Source organism: Hemitrygon akajei, unplaced genomic scaffold, assembly GCF_048418815.1.
Source record: "Hemitrygon akajei unplaced genomic scaffold, sHemAka1.3 Scf000035, whole genome shotgun sequence".
Classification (NCBI taxonomy): Eukaryota; Metazoa; Chordata; class Chondrichthyes; order Myliobatiformes; family Dasyatidae; genus Hemitrygon; species Hemitrygon akajei.
Genome location: NW_027331921.1, coordinates 9,007,827 through 9,025,868, shown reverse-complemented (window position 1 = coordinate 9,025,868; position 18,042 = coordinate 9,007,827). Strand labels below are relative to the sequence as shown.

Sequence of the window (18,042 nt, the reverse complement as noted above, 5' to 3'; positions counted from 1 at the left end):
GGGAATCAGGTACTGACTATCCACCCTATCTCTGCCTCTCAGAATCTTGCAGACCTCTATCAAGTCCCCTCTCATTCTGTTACGCTCCAAACAGAAAGGTCCCAGCTCTGCCAACCGTGCTTCATATGAATTGTTCTCCAAACCAGACAACATCTATACCTCTCATAATCTTGTAGAACTCTATCAAGTAATCTTTCCCGCAATCTCTCCCATCCTTCTCTCCCCCTGCAGCTTTCTTCACCCCTCCTTCTCTGTTATCCCTCTCCCTCCTCTCCTCCCACCCTCACCTCACTCCTGGGCACTCTGGTTCGCAGATTCCCCACCCTGGTGTAAACCACTGTGCGCATTCACTCTATCTATGCCCCTCGGGGTTTTCTACACCTCTAGAGTGTCACATTGCTCCCCAAAGAATAGACTTCTCACGCCAGTCCGATCTCCACAACTCAGCCACTCGAATCCGGGCAACATCCTCGTAAATCTCGCTCTGCACTCTTTCCAGCTCATCTTTCCTACAGCAGGGCGACCAGAATCGAGCACAGTGCTCCAAGTGTGGCCTCACCGATGTCCTATACAACTGCAATGTGACCTCCCGACTCCTGTACTCAGTGAAGACCAGCGTGCCACATGTCCTGTCTATCTGTATCGCGTGTTTACCACCGGAATCACCATCTGATTTATTGTCTGTGACTTATACAACCCGACGGTTGATCATTTGCACAATCAATACTGCGCAAAGATGTAAATTTAATGTAAGTTCCAAATATTAATAAACACAGCAAATAGGGAAATATCGAGGGTGCTCATGAGTTCAGGAAGCGTTTAGTAGCGTGATGGTGGAAGAGAAGTAACTTGTTTTAAATCGTTGACTGCGGGATGTCAGGCTCCTGTACCTCCTCCCCGATGGTAGGAGTGATGACAGGGCATTTCCCGGGAGGTGAGGGTCCTCAGTAATGGATGCGGTCCCTCTTCAATATGTCCTCGATGGAGGGCAGGGCCGAGGAAACTGTGTGACAGCCAGGAAGGGGTCAGCGGTTAAAGAGCCAGTGCATAGTACCCCTGTGGCTATCCCCCTGAAAAACAGGTAATTCACTTTTGGATACTGGCAGGGTTTGGGCAGAGGACCACCTAACAGAGGAAAGCGACGGTAGTTGGGTCTCTGTTAGTGAATCAGGATTTCTAAGTGTGAGGGTGAACAGCTAGAAGTCCTTTAACTGAAAACGTAGGATTGGAATCATACTTCACTCTGCGATGCAGAAGCATAAGTCACAGGTATCAGCACCACAATGGAATGAAGGGAATTCCAGAGGCATGAAAAGCTGGACACCATCGAAAACGATGAATAGAATAGTGTCTGATGCGATTGTGCCCCGGGGCGGTGGGGGTGTGGAGATGAAAAGACAGATAATATCTGAACCCTGATTGTGCGATTGGACGGAATCACTCAGGAAGAAATCTCTCGTGGAAAGGTGTGACGGGTGATTCACTCTGTGCCTGAACCCGGGAGTGTGTGATGGGATGGTGTGGAGGGAGATTCACTCTGTGTCTGACCCCGGGAGTGTGTGATGGGACGGTGTGGAGGGAGGTTCACTCTGTGTCTGACCCCGGGAGTGTGTGATGGGACGGTGTGGAGAGAGGTTCACTCTGTGTCTGACCCCAGGAGTGTGTGATGGGACGGTGTGGAGGGAGATTCACTCTGTGTTGACCCCGGGAGTGTGTGATGGGACGGTGTGGAGGGAGCTTCACTCTGTGTCTGATCCCGGGAGTGTGTGATAGGACGGTGTGGAGGGTGATTCACTCTGTGTCTGATCCCGGGAGTGTGTGATGGGACGGTGTGGAGGAAGATTCACTCTGTGTCTGACCCCGGGAGTGTGTGATGGGACGGTATGGAGGGAGGTTCACTCTGTGTCTGACCCCGGGAATGTGTGATGGGACAGTGTGTAGGGAGATTCACTCTGTGTCTCATCCCGGGAGTGTGTGATGGGACGGTGTGGAGGGAGATTCACTCTGTGTCTCATCCCGGGAGTGTGTGATGGGACGGTGTGGAGGGAGATTCACTCTGTGTCTGACCCCGGCAGTGTGTGATGGGACGGTGTGGAGGGGGGTTCACTCTGTGTCTGACCCCGGGGAGAGTGCGATGGGACGGTGTGGAGGGAGATTCACTCTGTGTCTGATCCCGGGAGTGTGTGATGGGACGGTGTGGAGGGAGATTCAATCTGTGTCTGACCCCGGGAGTGTGTGATAGGACGGTGTGGAGGGAGGTTCACTCTGTGTCTGACCCCAGGAATGTGTGATGGGACAGTGTGTAGGGAGATTCACTCTGTGTCTGATCCCGGGAGTGTGTGATGGGACGGTGTGGAGGGAGATTCACTCTGTGTCTGATCCCGGGAGTGTCTGATGGGACGGTGTGGAGGGAGATTCACTCTGTGTCTGACACCGGAGTGTGTGATGGGACGGTGTGGAGGGAGATTCACTCTGTGTCTGATCCCGGGAGTGTGTGATGGAACGTGTGGAGGGAGATTCACTCTGTGTCTGACACCGGGAGTGTGTGATGGGACGGTGTGGAGGGAGATTCACTCTGTGTCTGACCCCGGGAGTGTGTGATGGGACGGTGTGGAGGGAGATTCACTCTGTGTCTGATCCCGGGAGTGTGTGATGGGACGGTGTGGAGGGAGATTCACTCTGTGTCTGACACCGGGAGTGTGTGATGGGACGGTGTGGAGGGAGATTCACTCTGTGTCTGATCCCGGGAGTGTGTGATGGAACGTGTGGAGGGAGATTCACTCTGTGCCTGACACCGGGAGTGTGTGATGGGACGGTGTGGAGGGAGATTCACTCTGTGTCTGACCCCGGGAGTGTGTGATGGGACGGTGTGGAGGGAGATTCACTCTGTGTCTGACCCCGGGAGTGTGTGATGGGACATTGTGGAGGGAGATTCACTCTGTGTCTGATCCCGGGAGTGTGTGATGGGACCGTGTGGAGGGAGATTCACTCTGTGTCTGACCCCGGGAGTGTGTGATGGGACGGTGTGGAGGGAGATTCACTCTGTGTCTGACCCCGGGAGTGTGTGATGGGACGGTGTGTAGGGGGATTCACTCTGTGTCCTACCCGGGGGGGGGGGGGGGGTCGTGTGATGGGACGGTGTGGAAGAAGAATCACTTTGTGTCGGACCCCGGGAGTGCCTGTCCGGTCTGTGCCGAGGCGCTCGCTCTCCGCCTCCACCCTCCTGCACCTCCGCTCTCTCCCTCTCTCTCTCTCTCTCTCTCTTTCATCCAGCCACACACATATCCGCCAATGCACATCTCCTCCCGCACCACCACCCCTTTATCCATTATCCACGCCTCCATTTCATTTCACCTCCCCCCTAATTTATAGTGGTGAATGTAAGTAATCCCCACTGTCCAGTGTGTGGCGCCTTTCATGGAAACGGAACAGACGGTCCGGTCACATTTCAGTCCGGTGAACCTACACTGTGAGTGGGAGAGAATGGGAAGAGAGAAAGTGGGGTAGGGAGGGTGGGGAGACAGAAAGAGAAGGCTTAGTGAGGAGGGCCGTGAGATAGAAAGGCAGAGGAGAGAGAGGGTGTAGAGGAACAAGGAGAGAGCTGTACAGAGGAACGATTTTGATGCGGGTTAGAGGCCTTTATGGAGTGAAATAAGGGGATAGTGAGGGGAGATGAGGGACAGAGCGAGAATGTGACAGTCACAAGGTGTTGGAGGGTTTTTTAGGGAGCTGCTATACTCCTTCTGTTGGGCAGACGCCACTGCTATTTTTATTTTTCTTTTCCTGTCTGTATGCCGACCCAGTCAGTGTAGCCGCACGCTTTCAATACTTCTCTGAAATACTGAAAACCCCCAGCTTATGTTGCAACGGGTGAAGAGAGTCAATACTCAGGCACCGCTCAGCGGGTGTTTGTTTCCTGTAAACTTCAATATCTAAATATATGCATTCTTTGATAAGTTCTACACGGTGTGAAAAGGGCAATCTGTTGCTAGTGTCGGTGGCTCGGTTACTTCGGTGGTTTTTTCTGGTTTGTCCCGAGGCCGTGGTTTCTAGAGCACAGAGGGCCTGAATAAACAGAATGTTGCAGTAGGCGATGGGGTGTTGGTTGTAAACCACTCGGACAGGAAATGCAACACATCCGCCCGAGAGAGGGAATAGAAGAAAAAAAGAGAGAACTCGAGAGAGAAGCCAAATTGATTCCCTCCAACAATCCACCCTTTCCATTTCACCCTCTCTCTCTCCATTCTCTCCCACTTCTTGACCTCCCCTTCTTTCAGTGATACCCCTTTCTGACCACTGTCGCTCACGATTCTCTTTCCGCCAAACCTTAACCTTCCCTCTGTTTCTCCCCACTCTCACTACATCCCCGCCCCCGCAACTTTCATCTCTCCAGACCTCCCCCTCTCACACCCTCAATCTCCCTCTTCCCCAGCACTTCCTCCCCCTGTTCTCGGCTCCTCCCTTCATCAGCTGCTCATCTGATGTTTGTTTGTCTCGCTGAGCTCAGAGACGCCGAGGATCCTCGACAGGATGGACGACGGCGAGACTTACATGAAAATGCAGATCATAAAACCGGACTCACCGTCTCCATCGACAGGTGAGTAGGACAGAGATGGAGAGAAAGAGTTTCAATCTCTTTCTAACCAAGGACGAGTATGATGGGACGGTGTGGAGGGAGATTCACTCTGTGTCTGACCCCGGGAGTGTGTGATGGGACGGTGTGGAGGGAGATTCACTCTGTGTCTGACCCCGGGAGTGTGTGATGGGACGGTGTGGAGGGAGATTCACTCTGTGTCTGACCCCGGGAGTGTGTGATGGGACGGTGTGGAGGGAGATTTGCTCTGTGTCTGAACCCGGGAGTGTGTGATGGGACGGTGCGGAGGGAGATTCACTGTGTCTGACCCCGGGAGTGTGTGATGGGACGGTGTGGAGGGAGATTCACTCTGTGTCTGACCCCGGGAGTGTGTGATGGGACGGTGTGGAGGGAGATTCACTCTGTGTCTGACCCCGGGAGTGTGTGATGGGACGGTGTGGAGGGAGATTTGCTCTGTGTCTGACCCCGGGAGTGTGTGATGGGACGGTGTGGAGGGAGATTCACTCTGTGTCTGACCGCGGGAGTGAGCGATGCGACGGTGTGTTTGGAGAGATTGAGTCTGTGTGTGACCACGGGAGTATGTGATGGGAGTGTGGAGAGAGCTTCACTCTGTGTCTGACCCCGGGGAGTGAGTGATGGGAGTGTGAAGGGAGCCTCACTCTATGTCTGACACCGGGAGTGTGTGATGGGACGGAGTGGAGGGAGATTCACTCTGTGTCTTGCTCCGGGATTGTGTGATGGGAGTGTGGTGGGATATTCACTCTGTGCCTGAAACCGGGAAATTGCGATGGGATGGTGTGGAGGGAGATTCAGTCTGTGTTTCACCCCGGGGGAGTGTGATGGGACGGTGATGAGCGAGATCAGTCTGTGTCTGACTCCGGGAGTGTCTGATGGGACGGTGTGGGGGGAGCTTCACTCTGTGTTTGACCCCGGGAATGTGTGGAGGGAGCCTGACCCTGTTTCTGAATCTCACTGTTATGCCCCCAGATGAACCTGATGTATCGTATGTTGAACTTCATTTCAAGACCCTCTCTGTTCCCCAGGTCCGGACAAATGGAGGTCAGTTTAACTTTGTTGGTATGACTCTGTTCAGATGGTGTGTCTATTCCTGTCGAGAAATCTCCTGGCAAGCGCCCAGTTAATCCTAATGATTCCCTGTTAGACAATAAGTCAGAGGCTATGCATTCGAGACTTGATGAGATACGAGCTCTATGGGAGGGTGGGTGAGGGTGGGAGCGCTCTGGGAAGGGTCGGAGTGGAGGCAGAGCAACAGGCGGGGTGGTACAGAGGGAGGGCTGTGGAAAGGAATGAGAGACGGGCTCTATGGGAGGGTCGGTGAGGAAGGAGCGCTCTGGGAAGGGTCGGAGTGGAGGCAGAACAACAGGCGGGGTGGTACAGAGGGAGGGCTGTGGTAAGGAACGAGAGACGGGCTCAATGGGAGGGTCGGTGAGGAGGGGAGAGCGCTCTAGGAAGGGTCGGTGTGGAGGCAGAGCAACAGGCGGGGTGGTACAGAGGGAGGGCTGTGGAAAGGAATGAGAGACGGGATCTATGGGAGGGTCGGTGAGAAAGGAGCGCTCTGGGAAGGGTCGGAGTGGAGACAGAGCAACAGGCGGGGTTGTACAGAGGGAGGGCTGTGGAAAGGAATGAGAGACGGGCTCTAATGGAGGGTCGGTGAGGAAGGAGCGCTCTGGGAAGGGTCGGAGTGGAGACAGAGCAACAGGCGGGGTGGTACTGAGGGAGGGCTGTGGAAAGGAATGAGAGACGGGCTCTATGGGAGGGTGGGTGAGGAAGGAGAGCGCTCTGGGAAGGGTCGGGGTGGAGGCAGAGCAACAGGAGGGTTGTGCAGAGGGAGGGCTGTGGAAAGGAATGAGAGACGGGCTCTATGGGAGAGTCAGTGCGGAAGGAGAGCGCTCTGGGAAGTGTCTGGGTGGAGGCAGAGCAACAGGCGGGGTAGTACAGAGGGAGGGTTGTGGAAAGAAATGAGAGACGGGCTCTATGGGAGGGTCGGTGAGGAAGGAGCGCTCTGGAAAGGGTCGGGGTGGAGGCAGAGCAACAGGCGGGGTTGTACAGAGGGAGGGCTGTGGAAAGGAATGAGAGACGGGATCTATGGGAGGGTCGGTGAGGAGGGAGAGCGCTCTGGGAAGGGTCGGAGTGGAGGCAGAACAACAGGCGGGGTTGTACAGAGGGAGGGCTGTGGAAAGGAATGAGAGACGGGCTCTATGGGAGGGTCGGTGAGGAGGGAGAGCGCTCTGGGAAGGGTCGGAGTGGAGGCAGAACAACAGGCGGGGTTGTACAGAGGGAGGGCTGTGGAAAGGAATGAGAGACGGGCTCTATGGGAGGGTCGGTGAGGAGGGAGCGCTCTGGGAAGGGTCGGGGTGGAGGAAGAACAACAGGCGGGGTGGTAGAGAGGGAGGGCTGTGGAAAGGAATGAGAGACGGGCTCTATGGGAGGGTCGGTGAGGAGGGAAAGCGCTCTGGGAAGGGTCGGGGTGGAGGCAGAGCAACAGGCGGGGTGGTAGAGAGGGTGGGCTGTGGAACGGGATGAGGAGTTGCTCTGGTTGGTGTCGTTGCAGAGAACGCCATGAGATTTTTTTGTGTGGTGGGAGTACCGTGAGAGGGGGTTAAACTGGGGGCGCTGAGGAGGGAGAGCTGTGTGGTCGGGGGGGGGCGTGGTGCGAGAGCAGTGAGTGCTGTGGCATGGCCGGTGAGCAGGAAACACATTGGGATGAGTGGCGACGTGGGAGTTGAGTGGCAAGAGGCGGTGTGGAAGGTGAACTTTGTAAAATGTGTACAACACTCTCCCCTTTCTAACCTCATTCTCTCATCACTATCTCTCCTTTCACTCCGCTGCCTCCCTCTTTCTCCGCCATGTCTCACACTTCCAATCTCTCAGCCGTCTCTTTCCGCCTTCTATCTTCCTGTCTCTCTGTCCTCACCCGTCCCCCAATCTTTACGGGTCTCTCCTGCTTCTTTTTCTCTCTCTTTCATTCTTTCACTTTCTTCTCCAGACCGTCAGACCTCCATCTACTCTGAGTTGAAATTTGGGAAAGACAAACTTCTCGTCGATGAGGATGAGGATCCTCCCATTGCATCGGGACCCGGCGAGATGCGAGTCACTGCACAAACAGGTCAGAATTCACAGAAGCGGCGCCATTCTGAAGGCGTCACTTGTCAAGACTCCCAAGTGTCCAAGTATCTTGATTGTCTAATGTACCAAAGACGTGAACTCATAGACTAAATACCTTGGGTCCAAACCGGCTAATTCACCCTGATCTTACGTGAACGGTCAGAGAACAGAAAAGACATCAGTTAAAAGCGAGTTTCTGCTGCTGGTCATGTGTTTCCTTGTGAAGGAAGGTCGTGCCTTACGAGCCTAATTGAGTGTTTTGACGAGGAAACAAAGGAAATTGATGAGAGTAGGGCGTAGATGTGTTCTACATTTATTTAGTAAGGCATTGAGAAGGTCCCCACGAGAGACTCATCCAGAAAGTCATGAGACGTGGATCAGTGGAAGCTTGGCTGATTGGATAAAACATCGGCTTACAGGATGAACGCAGAGGGTAGTTGAGGAAGGAAAGAATTCTGCCTGGAGGAAGGTGACTAGTGGAGTGCCGCAGGGATCTGTCCTGGGACCCCTGCTATTTGTGCTTTTTATAAATGACCTGGATGTATAGGCGGAAGGATGGGTGAGTAAGTTTGCGGATGTCACGAAGATTGGAGGAGTTGTGGAAGGAACTGCAAGTTGTTGAAGGATACAAGAGGATATAGAGAGACTGAAGAGTTGGGCAGAAAGGTGTTAGATGGAGTTCAATCCGGGTAAATGTGAGGTGATGCATTTTGAAAGGACAAACCAGAAGACTGAGTACAGGATTAATGGTCAGTTACTTCAGAGTATGGATGTGCAAAGTGACCTTGGGGTTCAAATCCATACATCCATCAAGTTCTCTGCGCAGGTTGATGAGGTAGTTAAGGAGCCCTATGGGATGGAAGACTTCATTAATAGGGGGACTGAGTTCAAAAGTATAGAGGTCATGTTGGAACTCTACAAATCTCCGGTGAGACCGCACTTGGAGTATTGTGTTCAATTCTGGTCACCTCATTATAGGAAGGATGTGTAAGCTGCGGAGAGGGTGCAGAGGAGATTTACCAGGATGTTGCCTGGATTGGAGAACAAGTCATATGAAGCAAGGTTAGCAGAGCTGGGACTTTTCTCTTTGGAGTGTAGAAGAATGAGAGGGGACTTGAAAGAGGTGTACAAGATTATGAGAGGCATAGATAGGGTGGATAGTCAGTTCCTCTTTCCCATGGCACCAATAGAAACACCTGAGGGCAAGTGTACACAATTGAGGGAAAGAGGTTTAAGGGAGACATCGGGTGTAAGTTTTTTTTTTACACAGAGTGTTGTGAGTGCATGGAATGACTTGCCAGGAATGGTGTAGAGGCTCATACATTAGGGGTATTTAAGAGCCTCTTGTTCACGCACATGGATGAACGAAAAATAGAGGGTTACGGAGTAGTGTGGGTTTAGTACTTTTTTTAAAGGAATATGTGGGTCGGCGCAACAAAGAGGGGTGAAGTGCCGGTACTGTGCTGTAGGGTTCTGAGGTTGTATAGTTCTATGTTTCTATTACACATTCCCCGTTTCAGACACAGCGTGAATCTGCCTCTACACCGTCCCATCACACACTCCCGGGGTCAGACAGAGAGTGAATCTCCCACCACACCGTCACATCACACACTCCCGGGATCAGACAGAGAGAGAATCTCCCTCCACATCGTCCCTTCACACACTCCTGGTCTCTGTCACACTGTGAAGCTCCCTCGACACCTTCCCATCACACACTGCCGGGGTCAGACAGAGAGAGAATCTCCCTCCACATCGTCCCTTCAAACACTCCCGGGGTCAGACACAGAGTGAATCTCCCTCGACACCGTCCCATCACACACTCCAGGGGTCAGACACAGAGAGAATTTCCCTCCACATCGTCCCTTCACACACTCCCGGGGTCAGACACAGAGTGAATCTGCCTCCACACCGTCCCATCACACACTCCCGGGGTCAGACACAGAGAGAATCTCCCTCCACATCGTCCCTTCACACACTCCCGGGGTCAGATACAGAGTGAATCTCCCTCCACACCGTCCCATCACACCCCTCCGGGGTCAGACACAGAGTGATTCTCCATCCATTCCATCCCATCACACACTCCCGGGGTCAGACACAGAGTGAATCTCCCTCCGCACCGTCCCATCACACACTCCCGGGGTCAGACACAGAGTGAACCTTTACCGAGTGAAGTCTCAACTTGGATTCTGTCTATACTCCCCGTAGCGTCGTTAAAGCAGACAGCCAGCCTTTTACACCCGGATCACTTGCTATCGTAGGAAGATGCGAAGGCTCATTTCACCAGGCTCAAAGGCAGTTTCTACCCCGCTGTTATGAGACAATTGAACAGTCCACTGTTCCCAGTAGATGTGCTGCTGACCTCATAGTTTACCTCGCCCTTGCACCTTATTGTCTGCCTGAACCTCACCTTCTCAGTGACTGTAACACTTTACTCTGGATTCTGTTACTGTTTTACACTTTTCTACTCCAGTGCAGTGATCTGTATCTATGGCATTCCACTGGAACTCTCCTGTCTGTGATGTATATGTCAGGGTTGTGAGGAGGGAGGACAGTGGTTGACACGGTGAGGAGGGGGCACTGTATGAAACTTAAACCGCGCTCTCATTTTTCTAACCACACTCTCTCTCGTCCTTTCCCCCTCCTCCCCTCCCTCCCCTTCCCTCACCCCGACTCCTCTCCCTTTCACTCTCCTCACCCTCTCTCCCTTCCTCTATCACCCTGTCCCTCACACAAACTCTTTCCCCATTGACTCCCATTGTCCCCTGATCTTCGCACTTTCCTCTCACTGTCATCGCCTCCCGAACCACTCCCGTTCTTCCCACCTCTCTCTGTCCCTATATTTACCGCTCATCTCATCTTCATGCCTTCTGCTCCTCCCTATCTTCCCCTCTCCAATGATCTCCCCCTCGATTTTCCCCTCTCTCAAACCCTCTTCTCTCTCTTCCCCATCATTCTTCCTCTGTTCTCCGCACATTCTCCCTTCTCAATCTTTCGCTCTCTCTCTCTCACCTTCCACTCCCCTCTCACTGTTCCCGTCTTTCTGCCCTCACACCCGCACACTCTCCCCTCCCCCTCTGACTCTCATTCTCTCTCCCCTTTCTCACCTCTTTCTCTTTCCCCTTTGCTCTCGCCTTTTCCCGCCCATTGCCCCATCGCAATCTCCCGGTTCCTGTCTATCGATTTCGCTGCGTCTGCTCTCTATCCACTCTCTCTCCACTCTCTCTCCACACTCCCAAACTAATTGTGTCGCTCTTGCTCAGCCCTTCTCTCCCTCCCGCTTACCCCCTCTCTCTCTTCTGCTGTCTCTTCTCTCTCTCCGCGACTCTCTCCCCCATTCTCTACCGCTGTCTCCCTTCCTCTATCACCCTGTCCCTCACTCAAACTCTTTCCCCATTGTCTCCCATTGTCCCCTGATCTTCGCACTTTCCTCTCACTGTCATCGCCTCCCGAACCAATCCCGTTCTTCCCAACTCTCTCTGTCCCTATATTTACCGCTCATCTTCATGCCTTCTGCTCCTCCCTATCTTCCCCTCTCCAATAATCTCCCCTCGCTCTTTCCCCTCTCTCAAACCCTCTTCTCTCTCTTCCCCATCATTCTTCCTCTGTTCTCTGCCCATTCTCCCTTCTCAATCTGCTGTCTCTTCTCTCTCTCCGCGACTCTCTCCCCCATTCCCTACCGCTGTCTCATTCTCTCCCTTATCTGCATGTCCGACTCTCTCCCCCAGATTGTCTGACTTCCACCTACTCACAGCTGAACTTTCGGAGAGACGATCCCCACATCGATGAGGACGAGGATCCTCCCAAGGCCTCGGGGCCCGGACGGCTACCGGCTACTGCACAAACAGGTCAGTGTTCACAGTAGTGACGCCATTCTGGAAGCGTCAGGTGTCATTTGCCAAGTGTTTCCAATTTTTAAATCATCTGGTTGAAACTGTAGGTGGGTGAGTTGGTGAATTGCACCCGATGCGAAGAGTGTGTGATGGGGCGGTGTGGAGGGAGATTCTCTCTGTGTCTGACCCCGGGAGTCTGTGATGGGACGGTGTGGAGGGAGATTCACTCTGTGTCTGACCCCGGGTGTGTGTGATGGGACGGTGTGGAGGGAGATTCACTCTGTGTCTGACCGGGGTGTGTGTGATGGATTGTTGAGGATGCAGCGTCACTCAATGTATGAATCCAGGAGTGTGCCACGGGATTATATGGCTGGAGCCTCACTCTGTTTCTGACTCCCAGTCCTAGATATGAGGAGTTTTGGCGTTTAAACAGCCGCCAGTTTGTGGTAGGGAGCATGAAAATGATGACTCACCAGTTCTGCTCAGACTGCAATCTGAAACCATTTCTGTGACGTTTTCATTTCTGTAGAAAGAGCAGAGAGAGATTTGATCTCGTCGTCAGAAACAGAGAAAACCCCTGCACAATACAGGTCCCTCGGCCCACAGACCTGTGCCGAACATGTCCTCACCTGCTAAATTATCTCGGTTTACCCATTGCCCTCTATGGGAAGAGCAGGGTGTCTGGCAGATCAAGGAACTTGACGATGAATTAACAAACACGAGGAAACGCCACCACAGTGGGCACAGTCTGTGATCGAGACAAAGAACGTTCAAGTAACCCTGTCTCCTTGACCCACTCCGTCGTCTTAAAACTTCCAACTCTCACTCACCCCCTACCATCGTCACGGCACATCCCGTCTCAGGGACCCGCTGCATCCCTTAGAGAAATCCTATGCTCCGTCGACGCCACACTCACTACCCTCTCTGTGTTCAGAGGCAATTGAGGGAGTATGAGGGCGAGTTCTTGTCTGGTGTTACACCTTCCACCTTCCACCAGATATCTATCTCCAGGATCCGAGCCTCTTCACAACTCTGCATGCACAGGCCCGTGTACTGCTTCTCAACCACTTGCATCAATAGCTGCAAACTCATCCCCCTTTCCCTGGCCTCCTCTCTCCTCCCCTTCCTTCCTCTTCCCGCAGCACGCATCCGGTTTCACTGATAGAAACGGACACACACCATCCCCGAGAGACACACACAGTTCGAGACTACTGGAACAAGCGAAGTGCTGGGTATTGGTGAGCGGGGTGACCAGTGGAGAAAGGGAGGGAGGGAGGGAGATTCGCACTTTGACTGACTCCAGAAGAGGTTGACGAGATGGTGCGGGGTGTACCTCACATGTATGAGCCCGGGAATGTGATGGTATATTATTCAGGGAGCTTCACTGGTTGTCGGACCTCGGGGTGTGTGATGGGAAGGCGTGGAGGGAGATTCACTTTGTGTATACTCCCGGGATTTTGTGATTAGACAGTGAGGAGGGAGCTTCACGCAGTGTCTGATGCGTCGAGTGTTTGAAGGAACGGTGTGGAGGGAGATTCACTCTGCGTCTGACCCCTGGAGTGTGTGATGGGACGCTGAGGAGAGAGATTCACTCTGTGTCTGACCCCGGGAGTGTGTGATGTGACGGTGTGGAGGGAGATTCTCGCTGTTTCTGACCCCGGATGTGTGTGACGTGACGGTGTGGAGGGAGATTCACTCTGTGCCTGAAACAGGGAGCTTGCGAGGTGGCGGTGCCGAGGGCGATTCACTCTGTGTCTGACCCCGCGAGTGTGTGATGGGACAATGTGGTAAGGGAGATTCACTCTGTTTCTGACCTCGGATGTGTGTGACGTGACGGTGTGGAGGGAGATTCACTCTGTGTCTGACACCGGGAGTGTGTGATGGGACAGTGTGGAGGGATCTTCACTCTGTGTCTGACCCCGGGAGTGTGTGATGGGACCGTGTGGAGGGAAATTCACTCTGTGTCTGACCCCGTGAGTGTGTGATTGGTCGGTGTCGAAAGAGATTCACTCTGTGCCTGACCCCGGGAGTGTGTGATGGGGCGGTCTGGAGGGAGATTCACTCTGTGTCTAACCCCAGGGAGTGTGTGATGGGAAGGTGTGGAGTGCGATTCACTCTGTGACTGACCCAGGGATTGTGTGATGGGACGGTGTGGAGGGTATTCGCTCTGTATCTGAACCCGGGATTGTGTGATGGGACGGTGTGGAGGGTATTCACACTGTGTCTGAACCCGGGAGAGTGTGATGGGACGGTGTGGAGGGAGATTCACTCTGGTCTGACCGGGGTGTGTGTGATGAGACGGTGTGGGGGGAGATTCACTCTGCATCTGACCCCGGGAGTGTGTGATGGGACGGTGTGGAGTGCGATTCACTCTGTGACTGACCCAGGGATTGTGTGATGGGACGGTGTGGAGGGTATTCGCTCTGTGTCTGAACCCGGGATTGTGTGATGGGACGGTGTGGAGGGTATTCACACTGTGTCTGAACCCGGGAGAGTGTGATGGGACGGTGTGGAGGGAGATTCACTCTGGTCTGACCGGGGTGTGTGTGATGAGACGGTGTGGGGGGTGATTCACTCTGTATCTGACCCCGGGAGTGTGTGATGGGACGGTGTGGAGGGAGATTCACTCTGTGTCTGGCCCCGGGAGTGTGTGATGGGACGGTGTGGAGGGAGATTCACTCTGTGTCTGACCGGTGTGTGTGATGGGACGGTGTGGAGGGAGATTCACTCTGTGTCTGACCCCGGGAGTGTGTGATGGGACGGTGTGGAGGGAGATTCACTCTGTGTCTGACTCCGGGAGTGTGTGATGGGACGGTGTGGAGGGAGATTCACTCTGTGTCTGACCCCGGGAGAGTGTGATGGGACGGTGTGGAGGGAGATTCACTCTGTGTCTGACCGGGGTGTGTGTGATGGGACGGTGTGGAGGGAGATTCACTCTGTGTCTGACCCCGGGAGTGTGTGATGGGACGGTGTGGAGGGAGATTCACTCTGTGCCTGAAACAGGGAGCTTGCGAGGTGGCGGTGCCGAGGGCGATTCACTCTGTGTCTGACCCCGCGAGTGTGTGATGGGACAATGTGGTAAGGGAGATTCACTCTGTTTCTGACCTCGGATGTGTGTGACGTGACGGTGTGGAGGGAGATTCACTCTGTGTCTGAGCACTGGAGAGTGTGATCGGTCGGTGTAGAAGGAGATTCACTCTGTATCTGACACCGGGAGTGTGTGATGGGACAGTGTGGAGGGATCTTCACTCTGTGTCTGACCCCGGGAGTGTGTGATGGGACCGTGTGGAGGGAGATTCACTCTGTGTCTGACCCCGTGAGTGTGTGATTGGTCGGTGTCGAAAGAGATTCACTCTGTGCCTGACCCCGGGAGTGTGTGATGGGGCGGTCTGGAGGGAGATTCACTCTGTGTCTAACCCCAGGGAGTGTGTGATGGGAAGGTGTGTAGTGCGATTCACTCTGTGACTGACCCAGGGATTGTGTGATGGGACGGTGTGGAGGGTATTCGCTCTGTGTCTGAACCCGGGATTGTGTGATGGGACGGTGTGGAGGGTATTCACACTGTGTCTGAACCCGGGAGAGTGTGATGGGACGGTGTGGAGGGAGATTCACTCTGGTCTGACCGGGGTGTGTGTGATGAGACGGTGTGGGGGGAGATTCACTCTGCATCTGACCCCGGAGTGTGTGATGGGACGGTGTGGAGTGCGATTCACTCTGTGACTGACCCAGGGATTGTGTGATGGGACGGTGTGGAGGGTATTCGCTCTGTGTCTGAACCCGGGATTGTGTGATGGGACGGTGTGGAGGGTATTCACACTGTGTCTGAACCCGGGAGAGTGTGATGGGACGGTGTGGAGGGAGATTCACTCTGGTCTGACCTGGGTGTGTGTGATGAGACGGTGTGGGGGGAGATTCACTCTGTATCTGACCCCGGGAGTATGTGATGGGACGGTGTGGAGGGAGATTCACTCTGTGTCTGGCCCCGGGAGTGTGTGATGGGACGGTGTGGAGGGAGATTCACTCTGTGTCTGACCGGTGTGTGTGATGGGACGGTGTGGAGGGAGATTCACTCTGTGTCTGACCCCGGGAGTGTGTGATGGGATGGTGTGGAGGGAGATTCACTCTGTGTCTGACTCCGGGAGTGTGTGATGGGACGGTGTGGAGGGAGATTCACTCTGTGTCTGACCCCGGGAGAGTGTGATGGGACGGTGTGGAGGGAGATTCACTCTGTGTCTGACCGGGGTGTGTGTGATGGGACGGTGTGGAGGGAGATTCACTCTGTGTCTGACCCCGGGAGTGTGTGATGGGACGGTGTGGAGGGAGATTCACTCTGTGTCTGACCCCGGGAGTGTGTGATGGGACGGTGTGGAGGGAGATTCACTCTGTGTCTGACCCCGGGAGTGTGTGATGGGACGGTGTGGAGGGAGATTCACTCTGTGTCTGACCCCGGGAGTGTGTGATGGGACGGTGTGGAGGGAGATTCACTCTGTGTCTGACCCCGGGAGTGTGTGATGGGACGGTGTGGAGGGAGATTCTCTCTGTGTCTGAACCCGGGAGTGTGTGATGGGACGGTGTGGAGGGAGATTCTCTCTGTGTCTGACCCCGGGAGTGTGTGATGGGACGGTGTGGAGAGAGAGTCACTCTGGTCTGACCGGGGTGTGTGTGATGGATTGTTGAGGATGCAGCGTCACTCAATGTATGAATCCAGGAGTGTGCCACGGGATTATATGGCTGGAGCCTCACTCTGCTTCTGACTCACAGTCGTAGATATGAGGAGTTTTGGCGTTTAAACAGCCGCCAGTTTGTGGTAGGGAGCATGAAAATGGTGACTCACCAGTTCTGCTCAGACTGCAATCTGAAACCATTTCTGTGACGTTTTCATTTCTGTAGAAAGAGCAGAGAGACTTGATCTCATCGTCAGAAACAGAGAGAACCCCTGCACAATACAGGTCCCTCGGCCCACAGACCTGTCCCGAACATGTCCTTACCTGCGAAATTAGCTCGGTTTACCCATTGCCCTCTATGGGAAGAGCAGGGTGTCTGGCAGATCAAGGAATTTGACGATGAATTAACAAACACGAGGAAAAGCCACCACAGTGGGCACAGTCTGTGATCGGGACAAAGAACGTTCAAGTAACCCTGTCTCCTTGACCCACTCCGTCGTCTTAAAACTTCCAACTCTCACTCACCCCCTACCATCGTCACGGCACATCCCGTCTCAGGGACCCGCTGCATCCCTTAGAGAAATCCTATGCTCCGCCGACGCCACACTCACTACCCTCTCTGTGTTCAGAGGCAATTGAGGGAGTATGAGGGCGAGTTCTTGTCTGGTGTTACACCTTCCACCTTCCACCAGATATCTATCTCCAGGATCCGAGCCTCTTCACAACTCTGCATGCACAGGCCCGTGTACTGCTTCTCAACCACTTGCATCAATAGCTGCAAACTCATCCCCCTTTCCCTGGCCTCCTCTCTCCTCCCCTTCCTTCCTCTTCCCGCAGCACGCATCCGGTTTCACTGATAGAAACGGACACACACCATCCCCGAGAGACACACACAGTTCGAGACTACTGGAACAAGCGAAGTGCTGGGTATTGGTGAGCGGGGTGACCAGTGGAGAAAGGGAGGGAGGGAGGGAGATTCGCACTTTGACTGACTCCAGAAGAGGTTGACGAGATGGTGCGGGGTGTACCTCACATGTCTGAGCCCGGGAATGTGATGGTATATTATTCAGGGAGCTTCACTGGTTGTCGGACCTCGGGGTGTGTGATGGGACGGCGTGGAGGGAGATTCACTCTGTGTATACTCCCGGGATTTTGTGATTGGACAGTGAGGAGGGAGCTTCACGCAGTTTCTGATGCGTCGAGTGTTTGAAGGAACGGTGTGGAGGGAGATTCACTCTGCGTCTGACCCCTGGAGTGTGTGATGGGACGGTGAGGAGAGAGATTCACTCTGTGTCTGACCCCGGGAGTGTGTGATGTGACGGTGTGGAGGGAGATTCTCGCTGTTTCTGACCCCGGATGTGTGTGACGTGACGGTGTGGAGGGAGATTCACTCTGTGCCTGAAACAGGGAGCTTGCGAGGTGGCGGTGCCGAGGGCGATTCACTCTGTGTCTGACCCCGCGAGTGTGTGATGGGACAATGTGGTAAGGGAGATTCACTCTGTTTCTGACCTCGGATGTGTGTGACGTGACGGTGTGGAGGGAGATTCACTCTGTGTCTGAGCACTGGAGAGTGTGATTGGTCGGTGTAGAAGGAGATTCACTCTGTATCTGACACCGGGAGTATGTGATGGGACGGTGTGGAGGGATCTTCACTCTGTGTCTGACCCCGGGAGTGTGTGATGGGACCGTGTGGAGGGAGATTCACTCTGTGTCTGACCCCGTGAGTGTGTGATGGGACGGTGTGGAGGGAGATTCACTCTGTGTCTGACCCCGGGAGTGTGTGATGGGACGGTGCGGAGGGGGATTCACTCTGTGTCTGACCACAGGA

At 54.1% G+C, this 18,042-nt stretch overlaps 1 long non-coding RNA gene across 1 annotated transcript in view; it reads left to right on the top strand.

Annotated features, from left to right (window-relative positions):
• Positions 1–17,063: 17,063 nt before the first annotated feature.
• LOC140720071 (uncharacterized) overlaps positions 17,064–18,042 on the top strand; it is a 36,988-nt gene continuing 36,009 nt past the window's right edge. The window contains exon 1 of the long non-coding RNA XR_012097091.1: positions 17,064–17,147. This is a non-coding gene — a long non-coding RNA (uncharacterized lncRNA). The remainder of the gene's footprint in view (positions 17,148–18,042) is intronic.